This window comes from Nicotiana tabacum, chromosome 24 (genome assembly GCF_000715075.1).
Source record: "Nicotiana tabacum cultivar K326 chromosome 24, ASM71507v2, whole genome shotgun sequence".
Classification (NCBI taxonomy): Eukaryota; Viridiplantae; Streptophyta; class Magnoliopsida; order Solanales; family Solanaceae; genus Nicotiana; species Nicotiana tabacum.
Genome location: NC_134103.1, coordinates 81,078,541 through 81,098,910, shown reverse-complemented (window position 1 = coordinate 81,098,910; position 20,370 = coordinate 81,078,541). Strand labels below are relative to the sequence as shown.

Genomic DNA, 20,370 nt, shown 5'->3' with positions numbered 1-20,370 from the left:
TTACACCTAGTTGGTGAGTGTTTGAGGTGAGATTTGGGAGATTAGGGCTTGGGAATTGGAGAGTAAATTTTGGGGTTTTGGAGGGGCAATTGAGGTCGGATTTTGATAAATTTGGTATGGTTAGACTCGTGAGTGAATGGGCATCCGATTTTTGTGACTTTCGTCAGGTTTCGAGAGGTGGGCCCGAGGACCGGGTTGAGATGATTTCGGATTTTGGACTATATTTTAGTAGTTTTCTTGTGTAATTGATCCTTTTAGCCAATATTGATTATCTCGTACTGTTTGTGGCTAGATTCGGGGCATTTGGAGGCCGATTCGAGAGGAAAAGGCATTTCGGAGTAGGATTTCTGCGCGGTTGAAGTAAGTAGCAGTCTTAAATCTGGTTTTGAGGGTATAAAACCCCGAGAATTTGTATGATGTGAATATTTGGAGGTGACGCACATACTAGGTGACGGGCGTATGAGCGTGCGCTGTGAGGGATTATGACTTGGTCCATCCCGTGAGACTGTAAAGTCGAATAGCCATTGTTATTACTTGTTTTCCTTGTCTTTGAGCAATTGACTGCCTTTCATGTTAGAAACCATGCTTAGGCCATATGATATCACCGTTGGGACTAGCAGCGGTCGAATGCTTGTTGAATTGACTGCTAATTGTTGTCTTGTACTCAGTCACAGTCTTACTTGTGTGTTATATCTCTGTTCACTCTCATTTCTTATTGATACTTGTTGTATTCTCTGTTTGGGCTAATTATTATGATATTCTATGAGCCCGAGGGGCTGGAGAGGTTAGTGACTGAGATAGGGCCTGAGTGCCGAGCTGTGAGGTATATGGATCGGGTTGAATGCCGCAACAAGCCTATATATATATATATATATATATATATATATATATATATATATATATATATATATATATATATATATATATATATATATATATATATATATATATATATTATTAGATCGGGTTGCACGCCGCAATAATATTGAATAGGTTTGCACGCCGCAACAATATTAGATCGGGTTGTGCGCCGCAGCAATATAGTGCTTGGGCTGAAGGAGCCCCTCCGGAGTTTGTACACCCCCCAGTGAGCGCAGGTACCTATTAAGAGTGTATATTGAGGCTGAGAGACGAGAGTATGAGCTATTGAGATGAGTTGAGTGACTGCTGCCTTGAGTGGCTGTACTTGCTTTTATTTATTGTTGCACTTAATTGTTATCTGTTATTGTTGTGAAATTTTTGGAAGATTCATATCTGTTTTACTTGAGCTCGAACTGATTTGACTTACACCACCGGATTTGAAAGCATGTTCACTCTTTACTGAAAACTTTTGAAATGAACGGTATTTTTATAGCTCATCACTACTTCTCAGTTCTTTATTTAATTCGGTTACTTGCTGAGTTGGTTGTACTCATGCTACACCCTGCACTTCATGTGTAGATCTAGGTGTGTACGGTTCTAGCGGTCGCTGAGTTTGTGCGCGAGCTGATTATCGGAGACTTACGAGGTAGCTGTCGGCGTTCGCAGTCCTTGTTTCTCTTTTCGTATTATCTTTTCTCTCTTGTATTGGCATTTGGCACAGACTATAGTAGACTTTGTTTCTAGATTGGTTGTCAGATGCTCATGACTCAGTGACACCCCGATGTCGGGCTATTTTTCCACACTTATGTTTTATTTGGGTTTTACCCCCATCTTTATGAAAAACTCCAGTTATTTTAAATGTCTTAATTTATTTCTGTTAAATTTTGAAAGTGTTTTGGAAAGGTCGGCTTGCCTAGTATCATGACAGGTGCCATCACGACGGGTTAGGTTTTGGGTCGTGACAATTGATCCCCTGCAACAAACTTCTTGAATGATTTGCTTTATAATAAGATATGGTGCTGAATATTTATCTTGAAACACCCTTTGATTTCTTTCCCTCCAAACATAGTATATACTTGCTGCAAGTGTTATCTTATAAACTTTCGCTTCAGAGCTTCTCCCCTTTGCATGATCTTCTGCCCACTTTAATTCCTCCGACCAATCTATGGCCTTCCTGTTTACTCCTTGTCATAACAAGCTTTTATTCCCGATATAAGCAGCATAGTCACATTGAAAAAATAAGTATGAAATACTCTCGATCCCACTATTGCAGAAAGGGCAAGATTGTGCCTCATCCATTCCCCAATGAAGTAATCTGTCTCTAGTAATTATTCTCCCATGTGCCACCAACCTCAATATGAATAACCATTTTGGAGCTCCTAGATTATTGCATACTAGCTTCCTCCAAGAAACCTTAGGAAATTCTCCCCTCAGTTTAGTGTACAGTTGTTTAATAGAGAAGATTGTCAAGGACTCAAATTCAGTTACACCCATTCCTATTTGTTCAACATAGCTTCTGGCCTTTAGTATTTCTTTAACCACCCATGATGCTTATCTTGGTATTATATCCCACACATGTCTTTCCTTTATATAGTAACTGCAAATCTATTTTACCCACAAACTATCTTTTTTAGTGCATAATCTCCATAAAAGCTTGCATATTGCAACTTTATTCCAACATGCAACATCTAAAACATTTAGCCCTCCAGCAACTTCTGGGTAGAAAACTCTATCCCATGCTAGTAATGTCTTTTTTGATGCCTCCACCCTACCTGACTTCAAGAATTTTCTACAAGTTGCTTCAATAACTTTGACAATATTTGTACGTAGCATAAATATCTGTGACCAAAATACTTGAATGGAGAACAACATATTTTTTATCAATTGAAATCTCCCTGTATAGGATAATAATTTTGATGTCCAACAGTGGATCCTTCCTATCATTTTTTCTAGTAGTGGTTGGCACTGGATCACTGAGAGTCGTTTAGTGCTTAGAGGCGCCCCCAAATATATAATTGGCAACTCGCCTTTTGAAAAACCAGTTACTTCTATAATCTGATGTTGCACTGCCTGACCAACGCCTCCAAAATATATAGAACTTTTTTCTCTATTGGCAATAAGTCCTGAAGCTAAGGAAAACTCCTGGAAGCATTCAAATAATATATGAACAGACTTTACATCACCTCCGGAGAAAAGAAGCATATCATCTGCAAATCCAGTTGAATGATTATCATTTTTCTCACATTTTGGGTGGTAATTGAAAGTAGGTTCATGTCACAGTCTCTTCAAAATTCTACTAAAGTATTCCATCGCCAATACAAACAGGAATGGAGATAATGGATCCCCCTGTCTTAATCCTTTCTTTGCACCAAAAGCCTCTGATGGTTGTCCATTAATTTGAACAGAATATGACACAGTTTTTAGGTAGACCATGATCCATTGAGTGAAATGAGAAGGAAAGTTTAGCTCATTCATAACCTGCTCTAGGAATACCCATTCTACCAAAGCATATGCCTTTTGCATGTCTACTTTCAACATACATCTTGGAGAAATACCTTTTCTGCCATATCCTTTTACTAACTCGTGGTTGAGTATGATATTATCAGATATTAATCTTCTCGGGGCAAAAGCTGATTGTCTCCCATCTACCAAACTATCCATCACTGTTTTCATTCTCTTTGGGAGTATCTTGGATATTATCTTATATAGCACAGAGCAGTATGAGATTAGCAGAAATTGCTTAACTGAAGAAGGGTTCTTGACTTTCGGAATTAGAATAACTAGTGTACAGTTAATTGGCCTATACATTCTCCCAGAATTAAAGAAATTCAAGATTGCTTCACTTACCTCTCCTCCAATGATAGGCCAAGCTTTTTTGAAAAAGCAAGCATTGAATCCATCTATCCCTGGTGCCTTCGTCTCATCAATGTCCATCATTGCCCTATATATTTCCTCTTATGTGACAAGAGTGATCAACTGGATTTGTTGTGCTCTGCTGAGTCTAGGTCCTAGTGAAAAAACTAATTCCTGCACAGCTGGCCCCAAGTAGTTGCTTGTAAAAGCTTAGTATCTACCTTCTTCAGATTGTATCAGTCCTCCATTTGTATTCACCAGGCTCCTAATTTGATTAATTGAGCTTCTGTTCTTCATGCAAGTAAAAAAATAAGCATTGTTAGAATCCCCAAGCTTCAGCCATTTCACTCTTGGTTTCTGTTTGGCAATCATTTTGCCTATCATCACTCATTTTTCTAGACATGTCTTTAGAGTTTTCTCTCTATCAAGCAAATTAGGCTCATGACTAGGATTTCTCATTATCTCTTGTACTTCTTCTAAGCTACTTCTGATGGTATTAATTCTTCTATCTGCAGCAGCATACTCCTCTCTATTGAGGTTCTTCATCTCATGTTTCACATTCTTTAACTCCTGCCACACACCTTTTAAGTAGCCCCCATTCACTGGTTTCCTCCATCTTCTCTCAACTCTATTCAGTAAATCACTATGAAGAGTTAAGTGATTTAAAAATTGGAAAGGTCTAGTTCTTCTCTCACCTTGATCTTCAAAGGTGATACAAAGGGGAGAATGATCAGAAAAAAGAGGATCAAGCACTACAACTTCTAGATTAGGCATGGTGCTCATCCATTCCACATTTACAATAGCTCTATTAATCCTACTGTAGATATGATTGATAGTCCAAGTATATTGTCTACCCACTGTCCTCATTTATGTCAATCCCATGTCTTCTAGGAACTCCTTAAAATCTCTAGTCTCTTGTTCTTGCACTTCATTACGATTCAATCGATCATCTGCATAAAGAATTGCATTGTAGTCACCCATCAAAAGCCATGGTCCTTGTTGCATGTTTCCCACTTCCTTCAATTCTGTCCACAGACTTCTTCTATCCCCACTGTGCAACCCATAGATGACAGTAAAGTAAAACTCTGTATTCTGAAATTTCACCGGTCTATGAATGTATTAACTGCCCATGCTAATAAGAGTATAATCAATAATATTGTGATCTCACAGTACCCATATCCTTCCTCTGTTATTTGTGTTGTAATTAGCATGCCAACTCCAGCTTGGTACAATCTTCTTTATTATTTTTTCTGCATTTTTCTCCAATACTTTATGCTCCACTATAGCTATTATACTAACTCTACTACTTTGTATAAACGCCTTAAGCTCCTTATGTTTATACAACATATTCATACCCCTAACATTCGAAGTTATCAACTTCATTTTGAAATTAGAGGGGTTTCATTACAAGACACACCAACATCATCACTACTTTGTCCTCTTGCACTAGTATTGCCGGGTTCATTGTGCATATTCAGACTCCCGTGTTCATTTAATGGACTAAAACCGTTATTGAATTTAAGCGCGTCTTGCCCTGTGCTTGGACTCTTCATATTCTTTGTAGCACTCCTTCCCAATGCCATCTTTCAATTATTATCTTCTTTTATACTCTTTACTGCTAGAGTTGTTACCGGATTCTCTTATGGTTTCTTCTTCTGAGTTACAACTGTATTATTCTTAGTTGTCATTTTTATTGCTGGATTCCCAGCCTGCTTTGGCTCATCTATCTTCAATGGAATTGCCTGCATAGCACCCTTAACATGCCATTCCAAGATTTGCTTCTTAGGCTTATCCCTCACCTGTTGTTCTGGCCTCTTTTGGGTCTTTCCTGTAGTACATATATGCCCAAGCTGCAGACATGTATTGCAATATTCCGGCTGCCAATCGTACCAAATTGTCTGTTCAAATATTCTCCCATTAGGATCCTTTGCTATGATAGTATTAGGCAAAGGTTTCGTCACATCCATCTCAATCAGTACCCTAGCAAACGATATTCTCTCAAGCTTTGAGGTACATTCATCTGCATACAAGAGGTTACCCAACACACTACTGATTCTACTTAATGACTCCATACACCAGCAATTAAGAGGTAGTTTTGGAAATTTAACCCACAAAGGAATTGTTCTCAAAACTTCTTCATTAAAATCAAAATTTGCTGCCCAAGCTTTGATGATCATTGGTCTATTATTAAATATATGCGGCCCAGAATAGATTACCTCATTCCCGTCATCAATTGTGTTGAATTTGACTACAAAGTATCCATCGTTGTTGTAGAAGATCTTGGGTTTTGCCACGAAATTCCATTGCGCTTTGATGAATCGTTCAAGAGCGCCAATAGTAGGTGTATCCCCCACCACATATAGTATCACAACATTTATTCACTTTTCTGTCTCCTTGTCTACATCTTCTTTCCTCAATTGTGCAATGTTTTCCCCATCCTGGATCATTGGAGCAACATACTTAAGATTCATTCCCCTCGCAGCCAATCTATTGCTAGAGAATAAATTGGCCCAGTTCCTTGTTGTATCTTCGTTCTTCTGTAGTTCCGAATTTGGTTTATCACCCGCTAAGTCCCCCTGTTGTTCCTTCCCATTCAACTCAGTTATCTTCGTTGTCGTTTTTGGTTCCACGTTCAGCTTTTCGGAGTTTTGTAAGTCTGTTCCCATAGCTTGATTTTCTCCAGTTGCACTCCCAGGAATCAGTGAGCTATTACCTTTTGAATTTGGTGTTGTGCTCTGTTGATTAGCAGCTGGCGGAGTCACGGTAGAGCTTAGGATCTCCTTAGCAGGAACCCTGTTTCTTCTGTGTGAAATTCTTCCACTTTCTTCATAACAAGCCTTCGATTAGTCGTTTTTACCTTCCGATATGATAGTTGGATCTTGTTTGCTGTTTGCAGAGCACCATCTATTCGATCAGCTAATTTCTCATTCATTTGTCTTTGTAGACAACTTCCTCTTCATCCTGCTAAAAGGCCTTACAGCACGATCCATTACATACATGTAGATGACCTGGCTCCAAGAATTGTAGGCCATCAAGTTGTCATAATATTCTGGCGCCATGTCTCTCCTTCACCTTGTAGAGCTTGCTTCCAGGAATCCTGGGGAAATCACGGTGCTCGTTGTGGTATCCTACACTCCACGTCATAAGATTAAGGGTCTCCTGCAGGTCAGACTTGAAGACATAATGCTCGGACCTTGACCAGCCATCCCTGACCCAACAAAATTAGTAGACAGGATCAAATATGCAAAAGATTTCCAGCCCCAGAAGTAAACCATGGATCCGTCAAGGCATAGCTGGATAATCATATTGATGAACTCCCACATACCAGGTGGTTTAAGTTTGAGAAAAAGAGGTCTGAGAGCATAAAAGAAGATCTAGAGCTGGAGGATAACCGGCCATATAGATTTTGTAACAACATTTTTGACAGCGTGTTCTTCAGCATGTCAAGTCCATCCACTCCTTGGTAGCGATGATGCTCAAGGTCATACTTTTAAACTGAGTACATGAGAAGTCTAGCTGCTCCTTGCTTTAAAACTCATTAAGGGAATGGAAATTAGGAAGGTTGCAAACATATATAATTGCCGCTAACATATCAATAAAATGAAATTTCAATCACCTCATAAAAGGACTGTCCACTTTTGACTTAACCATGAATCATTCTGAATTTTCACAAATAACAAGTACGAATAAGATATCTTATCTAAGAAAGGCAACTTCATTGTTCTTGTCAGGAAAAAGGGAAAAATAAAATAAAAGAGAATAATAATATTGAATCACCTTTCCAGAAAAGTTTAAAGCTTGAAAATACCACGTACCCATTGAATTCAAGATGCATATTAGTTAAGAAAAAAAGATAAAAGGAGTCCAAAGATATTCAACTATCAATATTTAAAATACTGCACATAAACCTCGAATGTAATGCTTAATTAAAGAAAACAGCTGAAACCCACAATTTTGGCATGCAACAAATCTTGAAAACACAATGTACAACAGAAAACAGACATACAAAATCAGCTCCAGTAAATAAAAAATCTCAAACCAAAAGCATTAAAAAGATTCGTTTTTTACCACTCACATTAACCTAGATCCAACAAAAAACGTGAAACGAAGTCATCAATTGAGCATATTCAAGCCAACATTTAGACATTGATATAAATGTGTATAAATTCAAAGAAGAAGAAGGGGCATTGACGTGTGGCTATAATTCCATAGTTTTGTACATTATGTGCCTTGCATTTTACATGATTTAATGATAAATTACACTTTATTTGCGCATAATAGAATTTATTTTATGTGTAGGTGAATTAGAGATGAAAGTAGAGAAAAAGGGATACTTAAACGTTGAAAGTGTGCTCAAGAACAGTGAAAAGGAGAGACCTGGCGAGGCCAGCCAAAGGCCACGCTGAACCAAGCTTTAGCCTGGCGAGGCTAGCCAAAGGCCAGGCTGAACCAGGCTTTAGCCTGGCGAGGCCAGCCAAAATCCAGGCGTTAGGCTAGCGACGCCAGGCCTGAGGCCAGGTCCAATCCGAGTTTTGAAGACTTAATTCGTTCCCGGTCAAAGCAGTCTTGAGCTTCTGAAAGCTCTCCTCGCACTCATCCGACCACCTGAATGGAGCAACCTTTTGGGTCAATTTGGGCAAGGGCGATGCAATAGATGACAAACCCTCCACAAAATGACGGTAATAGCCCGCCAAACCAAGAAAGCTCCTAATCTCCGTGGCTGAGGACGGTCTGGGCCAACTATGCACCGCCTCTATCTTCTTCGGATCCACCTGAATACCCTCGCTGGACACCTCGTGCCCCAAGAACGCCACTAAACCGAGCCAAAATTCACACTTGGAGAACTTTGAATAAAGCTTCTCCTCCCCCAATATCTGTAACATAATCCTCACATGCTGGGCATGCTCCTCCTGGCTACGAGAGTACACAGGATATCATCAATGAAAACAATAACGAACGAGTCCAAATAAGGCTGAAACACACTGTTCATCAAATGCATGAACACTGTTGGGGTATTAGTCAGCCCAAAAGACATCACAAGGAACTCATAATGGCCATATCGGGTCCTGAAAGCTATCTTAAGAACATCCAAATCCCGAATCTTTAGCTGGTGATACCTTGACCTCAAATCAATATTGGAGAACACCCTCACCCCCTGAAGCTGGTCAAATAGATCATGAATATGTGGCAAAGGATACTTGTTCTTGACTGTGACCTTGTTCAACTGCCTGTAGTCAATGCACATCCTCATAGAACCATCTTTCTTCTTTATAAATAGAACCGATGCACCCCAAGGTGACACGCTAGGCCGTATAAACCCGTTATCAAGGAGTTCCTGAAGCTGTTGCTTCAACTCCGCCGGTGCCATACGATACGGTGGAATAGAAATAGGATGAGTGCCCAGCACCAAATCAATACCGAAGTTAATATCCCTGTTAGGCGGCATGCCCGGCAGGTCTGCAGGAAACACATCCAGAAAATCACGCACCATCTAAACAGAATCAATGGCAGGAGTCTCTGCACTAACATCCCTCATAAAAGCCAAATTGGATAGATAACCCTTCTCAACCATCCGCTGAACCTTCAAGTATGAAATCACTCTACTGGGAACACAGTCTATAGAACCGCTCCACTCAACTCTCGGCAACCCCGACATTGCTAACGTCATAGTCTTAGCGTGACAATCTAGAACAACATGACATGGAGACAACCAATCCATACCCAATATCACATCAAAATGAACCATACTGAGCAGCAAAAGATCTACTTTGGTCTCCAGACCCCCAATAGTCACCACACATGACCGATATACGTGGTCCACAATAATAGTATCACCCACAGGAGTAGATACATAAATAAATGAAACTAAAGACTCACGGGGAATATCCAAAAAATGAGCAAAATACGAGGAAACATATGAATAAGTGGAAACAGGGTCAAATAATACAGAGGTATCTCTGTGGAAAACTGAGACAATACTTGTAATCACAGCATCTGAAGCAATGACATCTGGTCTGGTAGAGAGGGCATAGAAACGGGACTGGCCATCCCCTGATCTGCCTCCCCCTCTCGGGCGACCCCTAGCTGACTGGGCTCCACCCTGTCATTTAGCACGTCACCTCCAAATATTCACATCATACAAATTCTCGGGGGTTTCATACCCTCAAAACTAGATTTAAGACTGTTACATACCTCAACCGCGCAAAAATCCTACTTCGAAATGCCTTTACCTCTCGAATCGGCCTTCAAATGCCCCGAATCTAGACACAAACAGTACGAGATAATCAATATTGGCTAAAAGGATCAATTCCACAAGAAAGCTACTAAAATATAGTCCAAAATCCGAAATCAGCTCAACACGGCCCCCTGGGCCCACGTCTCGAAACCCGACGAAAGTCACAAAACCCGAAAGCCCATTCACTCACGAGTCTAACCATACCAAATTTATCAAAATTCGACCTTAATTGCCCCTCCGAAACCCCAAATTTCACTCTCCAATTTCCAAGCCCTATCTCCCAAATCTCACCTCAAACACTCACCAACTAGGTGTAAAATCAGTGGGGAATATAAATAGGTACAAGGAACTTACCTCAGTGATTACTCCAAAATCTCTCTCAAAACCCCAAAATCCGAGCTCAAAAATGACGAAAATGGTGAAAAATCTTGAAGTGTTCTATTTATAGGTTCTGCCCAGACTTCTCGTACCCGTGACTCCATTTCCGCATCTGCGGAGCCGCATCAACGGGCAAAGACCCGCTTCTGCGGAAAAATCCCTAAACTCTGCCTCCGCTCCTACGATCAAGTGACCGCATCTGTGCTCTTCACGGGTGCGGGAACTGCATCGCACTTGCGGTCCTAAATCTGCTTTTGCGACCATCGCAGGTGCGGGAATGCCATCGCACTTGCGTCCTCTGCCCAGATCCTCCTTGGCCGCATCTGCGGCTCCTCCTTCGCTTTTACGGGCTCGCACCTGCGGTTCCCACCGGTTCCCACTCCGCAGGTGCGGTTACACCAGTAGCAGCAGCTTCAGCTACAATTGTTCAACTCCCATCAAGCCGTTAACCACCCGAAATCACCCCGAGGCCTCCAGGACCTCAACCAATCATACCAACAAGTCATATAACCCCATGTGAACTTAGTCGAACCTTCGAATCACTCAAGACAACATCAAAACACCAATTACAGCCGGATTCAAGCCTAAAGAACTTCTAAACTTTTAAATTCCACAAACGACGCCAAAACCTACCAAACCACGTCCGATTGACCTCAAATTTTACACACAAGTCAAAAATGACACCACGAATCTATTCCAACTTTCAGAAATCCAATCCGAACCCGATATCAAAATTTTCACTGCCGGCCAAAATCGCCAAAATTCCAACTTTCGCCAATTCAAGCCTAATTCTACTACGGACCTCCAAATCACATTTCGGACGCGCTCCTAGGTCCAAAATTACCTAACGGAGCTAACAGAACCATAAAAATTTAAATCCGAGGTCGTTTTCCCACAAGTTGACATCCGATCGACTTTTCCAACTTAACCTTCTAATTAAGAGACTAAGTATCTTAATTCACTCCAAAACCACTACGGACCCGAACCAACCAACCCGGTAAGACATAATATAGCTGTAAAGCACAAAAGAAGCAGCAATGGGAGAAACAGGGCTATAACTCTCGAAACGACCGTCCGGGTCATTACATCAATGAAGCCAAGGCTTGCTCGAAAATTGGAAATGTTAAACTTTTATCCTTAACACTAGGGTAGTAGAAGTTTGTAGTAGCAGATAGTAGATGTTTTGCTTAGCGTCAGCTGTTGGAGCAATATGTTCAACAGTATGCTATTTTTTTTCTCCTTATGTACATAATGACCAATTGGTAATAAAATTCTTTATTTACCAAGAAAATGGTGCTCTGCTGGTAATCTTTTCCTCTTCCTTTCTTTCTGGTCTTTACAAGTGTTTGCCCAAGTAAAGTTTATTTTGATAATTGACAAAGGAACTCAAGCATGAACCAGGTCCATACATAGCATACACAGACACGGGCAGATTCGAGCATAAGGGATGCACGTGAAAAAGATAAGTTTAAGTTGTTATATCTGATATCTCCTGATCGAAAAGGGTGCATAAATGATAAGGAGAAGGAATCCTTACTCGAAGAGAACTTTATCCAAGATAAGGGAGGAGTTAGAAGTTGAAGATAACTAGAACTCTTCCACCATGGAAGAGTATAGCATTAGAACTCTAGTTATTTCCTATCCTCAGTCTTTTAAATATTTCTAGTCTTCTAAATATCTTTTTTTTTTAGCTTTTCTTACTCCATAATGGAGTAATCTCTTTTCGTTGGGATAGTTGATGAACCTTGATATATTTTATAGTACTATCTCAGTTTTTATATATTCTTGGCTTGAAACGTTTTATTTACATTTCATACTTTGCTGAAATGATAGTTTTTAATTACTCAATTATTATGTCTATATATTTAATCATTAAGTTATTCATATATTAATTTTGTAATTCTCGCGAAGCAAAATTAATTTATAATAACTGATGAATACAATAGTAGAGTGAAAGTAATTTTTCAGTAAACTATTATTTCAAGTCAGTAATCTTGCTTGCCTCAGTTTTAATTCTCACGGAGGAATTGTTGTAGGCAAGATTATTGATCCTTAGTGAAAAAATTCTCACGACGTTTTTACTTTCTTTTAGCACAATTCAATCAACAAAAATATTTCGGTTTAAATATCACTAGTCTTAAGTTGATTAATTAACATAATTCTCACTGAGTGTTATTAATTGGTTATTTCTTAGTGAGCAAAGTATAATTATATTAGAAATAAGCAATTATTCTTTAGAGAAATAAATAGAGAAATTGAGATTTTATTATAGTAATATTATCAAGTGAATTCAATGATTTCCAACTCTTTTTTAAAATTATAAATCTTTCAAAAGTTATTTGTTTTGTTTAAATAATTAACAAATTTTAAACCTCACTCACTTTTCATCAATTTGATTTTATATATTTGTTTTGTTTAAATAATTAACAAATTTTAAACCTCACTCACTTTTCATCAATTTGATTTTCTCAAATAGTAGTTAAAATATTACAAGTCTGTAGCATAGATTATCCAATCTATGTGGGACGATATCTTAAACTATACTAGAATTTGACAGAGTATGAGCAGGAAATTCCAATACACATTGGCCTCGTCAAATTTTTGGCGCCGTTACCAGGGATTGGCATACATCTCCTTCCGATTAAATATTTTGTTACTAATTTGAGTACTTATTATTTTAATTATTGTTAAATTATTATTTTTATTTATTTTTCAAAAAATATAATTTTTACATAGTTGTTAGTATTGTTAATACAATCTTCTTCAGCATATTAGTTTTGCTTACTAGCAGTACTACTCTTTACTATGTTTAGCATCATCATTATTTTTAGTAATTCTAAAAATAGTATTGTTCGTATTAGCATAATATTTATTATTTTTGTCACGCCCCGACCTCGGGGAATACGACCGGCGCTCAGCCGAGATATCCCGGTTAAGCAAGCCTACTAGATGCCTTCTACCCAACCTTGCCAATTAACAATATAAGAACCAGTACAAGTGATAGACATGAGAAGATTCAAATATTCCACATTCTTTTTTCATTACTAAAGGATATTATTTTATGATTTTCAAAATATTACATGTTTATAGATATGATGAAAAATATATTTGTCCAAATACCAATACTTACTAGTTTAATTCCCAATATCAAACACCACCCACAACCTGTCTACGGAGCCTCTAAGTACAACAGAAGAGAAGAATGGAAGTGCCGACGATAAGACCCCGGCTATACCTCAAAGCTCAAAATACAACGTCAAATGACACAAGGCCCGGAACAGAGTAGGGCTTACCAAAACCTGTTGAATAGAGAGTGACTGCTACCGAGGACCGAAGCTGCCCGCTGATGAACCACCAGCATCCATTGAAGATGCAGCGCCCCCGGAAAAAGGGGCGTTAGTACATGTGGAATAATACTAGTATGAAAACCAAAACGACCTATTCAAAGACTTGGAAATACAACATGGATATGATGAATCATGGTAACAAATAAAAGGCTTAGTTAGCCATTAAAACCATAGCAAATTTATTAAGAGCTTTCAATAACATTTATAAATTTTAAGTCGGGGATCCTCTGTAACCACCTTTACACAAAGAGGCCCTACCGCCTCACTCCAATATATGCGGGGGTAGGTGCAATCACAATACCATAAACTCTACACAAAGCGGCCCTGCTGCCTCACCCCAATGTACGCGGGTGGAGGTGTAATCAAAATACCACAACTCTACACAAAGTGGCCCTGTCGCCTCACCCCAATGTATGCGGATGGAGGTGTAATCACAATACCATAAACTCTACACAAAGCGGCCATGCCGCCTCACCCTAATGTATGCGGGAGGTGTAATCACAATACAACAACTCTACATAAAAGCGTCCCTGCCACCTCACCCCAATGTATGCGGGTGAATGTGTAATCACAATACCATAAACTCTAGATTCCCAAAACGATAATAGTTTGTACAAGGGGCTCTCTTCCAATCAACCGTTTGGCACCATTGGCCTTAGCAAGAATAGGTTCATAAGATTTCATCATATGAGAAATAAGTGTTTGATTACATTGATTTCATACACGGCTTTCTTCCCAAAAAGGGGTATAACATAATTAAGTCACAATAGAAAATTTTTAACACATCATTCATTCTTGAAATACTTTTTCCCAAAAGAGGAATACACAATTTCAACTCATGAATATATAAGAGCTCAAAATACTTTGGAAATACTTACAAAGCATAGCATTAGTTAAAACATCCATATTTGGGCATGACTTTAGTACATAAGCTTTTAGGCACATTTACTTTCGAAGTCAATTTGGAACAGTTGAATCAAGGCTTATTTCAAAACCTTTCTCACATCATTTTATTTTCTCGGCACCATTGACCACAAGTATAACTTTCATTCTTGGCACGTTGGCCACACTTTATATCTCCAACCCACTTCTTTCACTTTCAAGCATCCTTATAGATTATCAATAACAAGGTATTTCAAATCAAGACTTTAGGTAAACATATAAGCAATTGGAGTTTTAGATGCATGGAGTATTCTTTCCAAGTTAAGCATAATGGACTTTCATTTGAAACATGGCTCAAAGACATAACATTTTAATACACATATCATTCTTGAACACATTCCCGAAGGATAACATAATGTGATAGGAACATCCAGAACACATTTTGAATATGTAATTCTCCACACTTTGCTTACTCGGGACAATCAAATTTATTGGGAACAACTCGGAACATGGGAATAAGGAACTTGAGCCAACCATACTTGAAACTTACGAGAACATCATGGAATTCAATTCTAAGAGAGTAGTTTAGCCATTATACCTTTTTTGAGATTTCCTTAAGTTACTACAATGTCCCAACACTTCTAGCAATAATAATCTATAGGAAGATAGCGAAAATTGAATAATAATTAAAAGGGATTCTCATGGTGTAACTCTCTTAGGAATTTTGTCAAACACCTAGTATGCAAAATGGACTACAAAGCTCTACAATGGTAATCCCTTCCTCCCTAAACTATTTTCAACAGGAAACTACCTAAACTAGTTCATTAACCCCATATATTACAACCTATTGTCAGATGCACGGCATATTTCCAACCCCCACAATATACTTAAATTCATAATTTCTTGCATGAAAGCTTAGGAGTAGGATTTACCCGGATAGATGATAATCTAGTGACTGGCTTCCTTGATTCTTGGAGGTTGGTGCAAGAATGGGTGATTAGAATGCTAGGTTTCCTCCTTCTCTCTCTAAAATGCTCTTACCTCTCTGTAAAATCATCAGACCATCGTCCCAAAATAAGCCCCAAAGGTTATTTATCAAAATGGGTCGGGTTATAAAAATAGGAAAATGGACCCTCCGAACTCAGGTCTACAGTCGCAGAATGGACCGCATAACAGATATGCGGTCCGCAAAATGGACCGCTAAAGTGATACCCAAAACCTGGAATGGTCTGGACAGGTCTGCGACAGGTCTGCAGTCCGCAGACCACTTGTGCGGCCGCAAAATGGACCGCATAATCATCCAAGAAAATGTTTCAAGATATATTTGTGATGGAAAATGCGGACCGCTAAATGGATGTGCGATTGCAGATTGGACCGCAAAACGACCTTCAAAATTCAACCATTTTTTTGCTCAAATCTATGATGGGTATGCAGCTCGAATAATGTATCTACGGTTGCGAATCTGACCGCATAACTGGCCCTTCAACAAAACATTTTCACCAACACCTCGATGTATTCTTCAACCCAAATAGTCCGTACACATTACCCGACATCGGCACCACAAAACTTGAATTCCTTGGCGAAATTTTATGGGGCCTTACAATTTTAAGTAAGAATATTATTGTATAAAGGTTTTTGTTACATCACCTACTTTTATTTTTCAACTTTATAAAATATTTTTAGTTGTTATTTAGTAATACTACTACAATAGTTCATATTATTTTATCTAGTACTATTATTATTTTAGGAACTACTTTAATTTTCTATAAACAAAAAAAATGGGTTTGCATTTCTTTTATTTAAAAATTTTGGGTAGTTTATGACTAGCTCTTCTACAAAAAAGTTGGCTAGTTACGATCCAGAAATTGAAAAATCTCTTCGATTGTGCAAGAAAGGACAAACATGATCTTCTCAAAGCATAGCTCGTGAAGGAATGGACAATGAGGGAGTAGAAGACTGTAACGACTCGACTTGTCATTTTGAACATTTATGCTCCTTTCAACTATTTGAAGTCTTGAATAGCTTAATATGATGTATTATGACGTGTGTGAATCGTCGGTTTTGATGTTGCAGGTATTTCGGGATTAGTTCGTAAGTTGACCGGAGTTTTGACTTTTGTGCAAACAACTCCGGAATAGAGTTTTGATGCTTCCAATAGCTCTGTATGGTAATTTTGGACTTAGGAGTATGTCCGGAAAATTATTTGGAAGTCTGTAGTTAAATTATACTTGAAATGGCGAAAGTAGAAAATTTAAGTTTGGAAGTTTGACCGGGGAGTTGACTTTTTAATATTAGGGTCAGAATCCAGTTCTGAAAATTTTCATAGGTCTGCTATGTCATTTATTTTCACGACCCAAACCGATGGGCGGCGCCGGGCACCTGGTGCCTTACCTAACCGAGCACCAACGTAACGTATCTTTCTTATCATACCATCATGGGTAAATAGTATAGAAGGGCCTTCATGAGATAACCAGAATAAAACATAAGGGAATACTAAATGTAGGACGACCCGACATGATATAAAAACTTATACATGTGACATACGGGCCTATAAGGCCGACATTATCATTTGTATACTCAAAACATAGGCCGACAAGGCCATACAAGTATATATATACCAGACATCTGTCTACAAGCCTCTAAGAGTACATAAATGTCATAAAATTTGAGATATGGCCCCGCCATACCAATCAATACATGTCCAAATCATACTGACCAGATAGGCAGCTCCGAAGCAAGTGGAGTGCACCAACACCTTTCGCTGAGCTGATAGTCTACTAGGAGGACTCTCAACCTATCTATCGGGACCAGCGGGCATGAAACACAGCGTCCCCAGGCAAAAGGGACGTTACTACAAATAAAGTACCGAGTATGTAAGGCATGATAGTAGTATATAAAAGACATGAAAGAAACATAGAGTAAAGAACTCAACCAGTAATTTTGAATAACTCTGTGAATTATGAAAAATTTATAATGTCATGCATGTGCGTATAAATGCCATACCATTCATAGATATATGTGTACATAACATCATCAAGTCTCTGAGGGCATCCCATCATATCATCTTAGCCATTGTGGGTGAAATCATCAACGTATACTAGCTGATCAGGTGGTGGTGCGTATATAACGCCATAACATTTCCCCCATACCCCATATATATATACTATACGCGTATATAACGCCATCTAGTCATGGGTCAATATACAGGTATAAATGAATGCAGTGCATAATAAAATAAGTCAATAAGATCTATCAGAATGTCATGAGACCTATGAACAGATGATGTGATAGTAGGACATATAGGGAATCAAGAACATAGGTAACCCTAGTACTTATAGGAATAGAATCATTTGTGAAAGTGGCGTGCTTGCTTATTTCGTTGTATCATATGGATCATGCCAAAAGGAAAGAAGGGATAGCCTTAACATACCTTAACTCCATTGAGTCCTTAATACCTTCCAAGAAATTCTTCAAACAACGCAACTCAATCTACCATAGCATAAGGAGATTCAAAATCAGTGTTGAGTAAAGGCTAAGTCCGCAACATAAACTAGTAGCTCGTTTATGTAAATTTGGGAAGCATCTCCCCTGTAACAAGAGCCTCCTCCAATACCATATACCAACAATAATGACTAGAGTAATCCAACAATACATAATTATCAATAACAAGACACCATATATCAACAACAAATCATAACTACTTTATGAGGAGCGGCAAGCTCCGATTGAAACCTGTATACCCCAAATCACCCCTTATAGACTCCTTAATTTAACTTAATAGTATAATTAACAAGATAATGAATTCATTCATCAATGATTCCAGTCTTATACCATATATTTATAACAAAGAAAACTATCCACAACTCCAACTATCCTCAATTAGCAACTTTATTCACTAGTTCAAGTCTAGTCCATCTATTTAACTTAATAAACATCAATATAACCTTAATAAAATTAAGGAACACAATATAATTACCTCCTACCCGACATCCCAACACACCCCAATCACTTTATACCCAAAACGATAACTATAGTAGCGTCAAACACCCCGAAAATGTTACAAAGAACGACTAATCCACCATTTTGCCATTATGTTATGTTTCTCCACACAATTTCTCCTCCAAAACTTCATTAAACAGTAGCAAAATAGACATCCCAAAAGCAACACGAAACAACCTACAAAATAGTCCACTACAAGTCAAATAACTCGAACTCACGGCTTCCGATCACCGTCCCGTGGGTTCTAACTATTAGGAAACGAATTTATCAACCTTTCTTGATATTTAAAAGCTTAAATACAGAAAGTAGGCATATTATTAACTATTAAATATATTCCAAAACTCAAACTACAAAGAAAAAGAGAGGCGATATAGCGATACTTACGTTGTAGGGATCGTTTTAATGTTATCGCTTATTGATTTCGTGCCCGGGATGATAATCTTGTTTGAAGCCCTTGTAGAGAGATTAAGGGTAAGGTTAGGGGTTTATTTGGTCGTGATCTATGGAAAAATGGAGAAAGAGACGAGATAAGGGATGTAAATATCCCGTTTTTTTAAAAGTCAAAAAGGTACTACTTGGCACCCTCGCATTGTCCCTTCTTCAGATGCTTATAACGTTTTATCCGGAAGTCGTACGAACAAACGATTAAAAGTATTGGAAACTACATTCCAAGACCTTAAATTTTGTGTATAATATGTCCCAAAAATACCCCATTAGCACACAAAATTTATTGCTCAAAAAGCTCTGTTACAAGGCAAATTCTTATTCAGAGTTTTGGCAACTTTAATATGATTTTTCCCAAACTTTATATTTCATATCCAAACATCATATATAGTCATATCATGACTTTAAACTCATTTAAATTATGATTAATAAGTCTCATATTCATCTCAACTTACTTAAGACTTCGGTAAACCTTTCTTATCCTTGTAGAAGGATTTTGTCCTTTTTGATCTTATAATAGATAATCTTATAATGACAGTGACGTCTGAATTACGGGGTGTAAAAACATGTCCCCTTAGAAACATTTGTCCCCAAATGATAACTCTTAAAGGCTTGCAAAAATGGAACGTAACATCATTAAATCACTTTATATACTTTCAAAGAGGATCTCATTTTTAAGCTTACATCAATTGACTTACGACGTACTTTCACGTACAAAAACATGGGGTGTAACATCATTCCCCCCTTTGGAACATTCGTACTCTAATGTTGATTGATGTGCTTATCATTCTCATAACCTATGGCTCTTATAAATACTTTAATATTGTTATTTTCCATCTGGGCAACTGTTCTATGAATAAATCCAAAGGCCAGGGCATTCCCCCCTTTAGGCCTCTTTCTCATGCCATGACTCGTGGTCAGAATTCTTCCAATCTAAAAACTATTTCTACCTTCTATCATGTAGTCTGTACGACTTTGTCCTTGTATGTGCGCCTATGCGACTCTTCCCTCATTTTCCTTCAGCTTTTAGCCAATCTCTAGGCCTCACTTTGTGAACATATACAGGACTACGACAAGTTGTCCCTCTGGGCATGTATAGGTATACTGAAGTTCTTCGCTTGGTACTTTGTTAAATGTACCACTATTGCTATATTTTGTTTCCTAGCCTTGGTTATCTGTCCTTATGGCTTTAGTGCATCGAGGTAGGTCATACCATACTATAACACTTATTTCGGTTTATTATTACCGATGTATGCTACCCAACTCCAGGTTACTCTTTCACTGCTTATCTCATATGTATAAATCTAAGTCCTTTAATGCTTCCTTATTACTGTTCATCTAAAGAATGGCATTATAACCTCCTCTTATACT

At 38.3% G+C, this 20,370-nt stretch overlaps 1 pseudogene; it reads right to left on the bottom strand.

Annotated features, from left to right (window-relative positions):
• Window positions 1–6,638: 6,638 nt before the first annotated feature.
• The window catches only part of LOC107762890 (sphingolipid delta(4)-desaturase DES1-like), a 32,320-nt pseudogene continuing 18,588 nt past the window's right edge, over window positions 6,639–20,370 (bottom strand).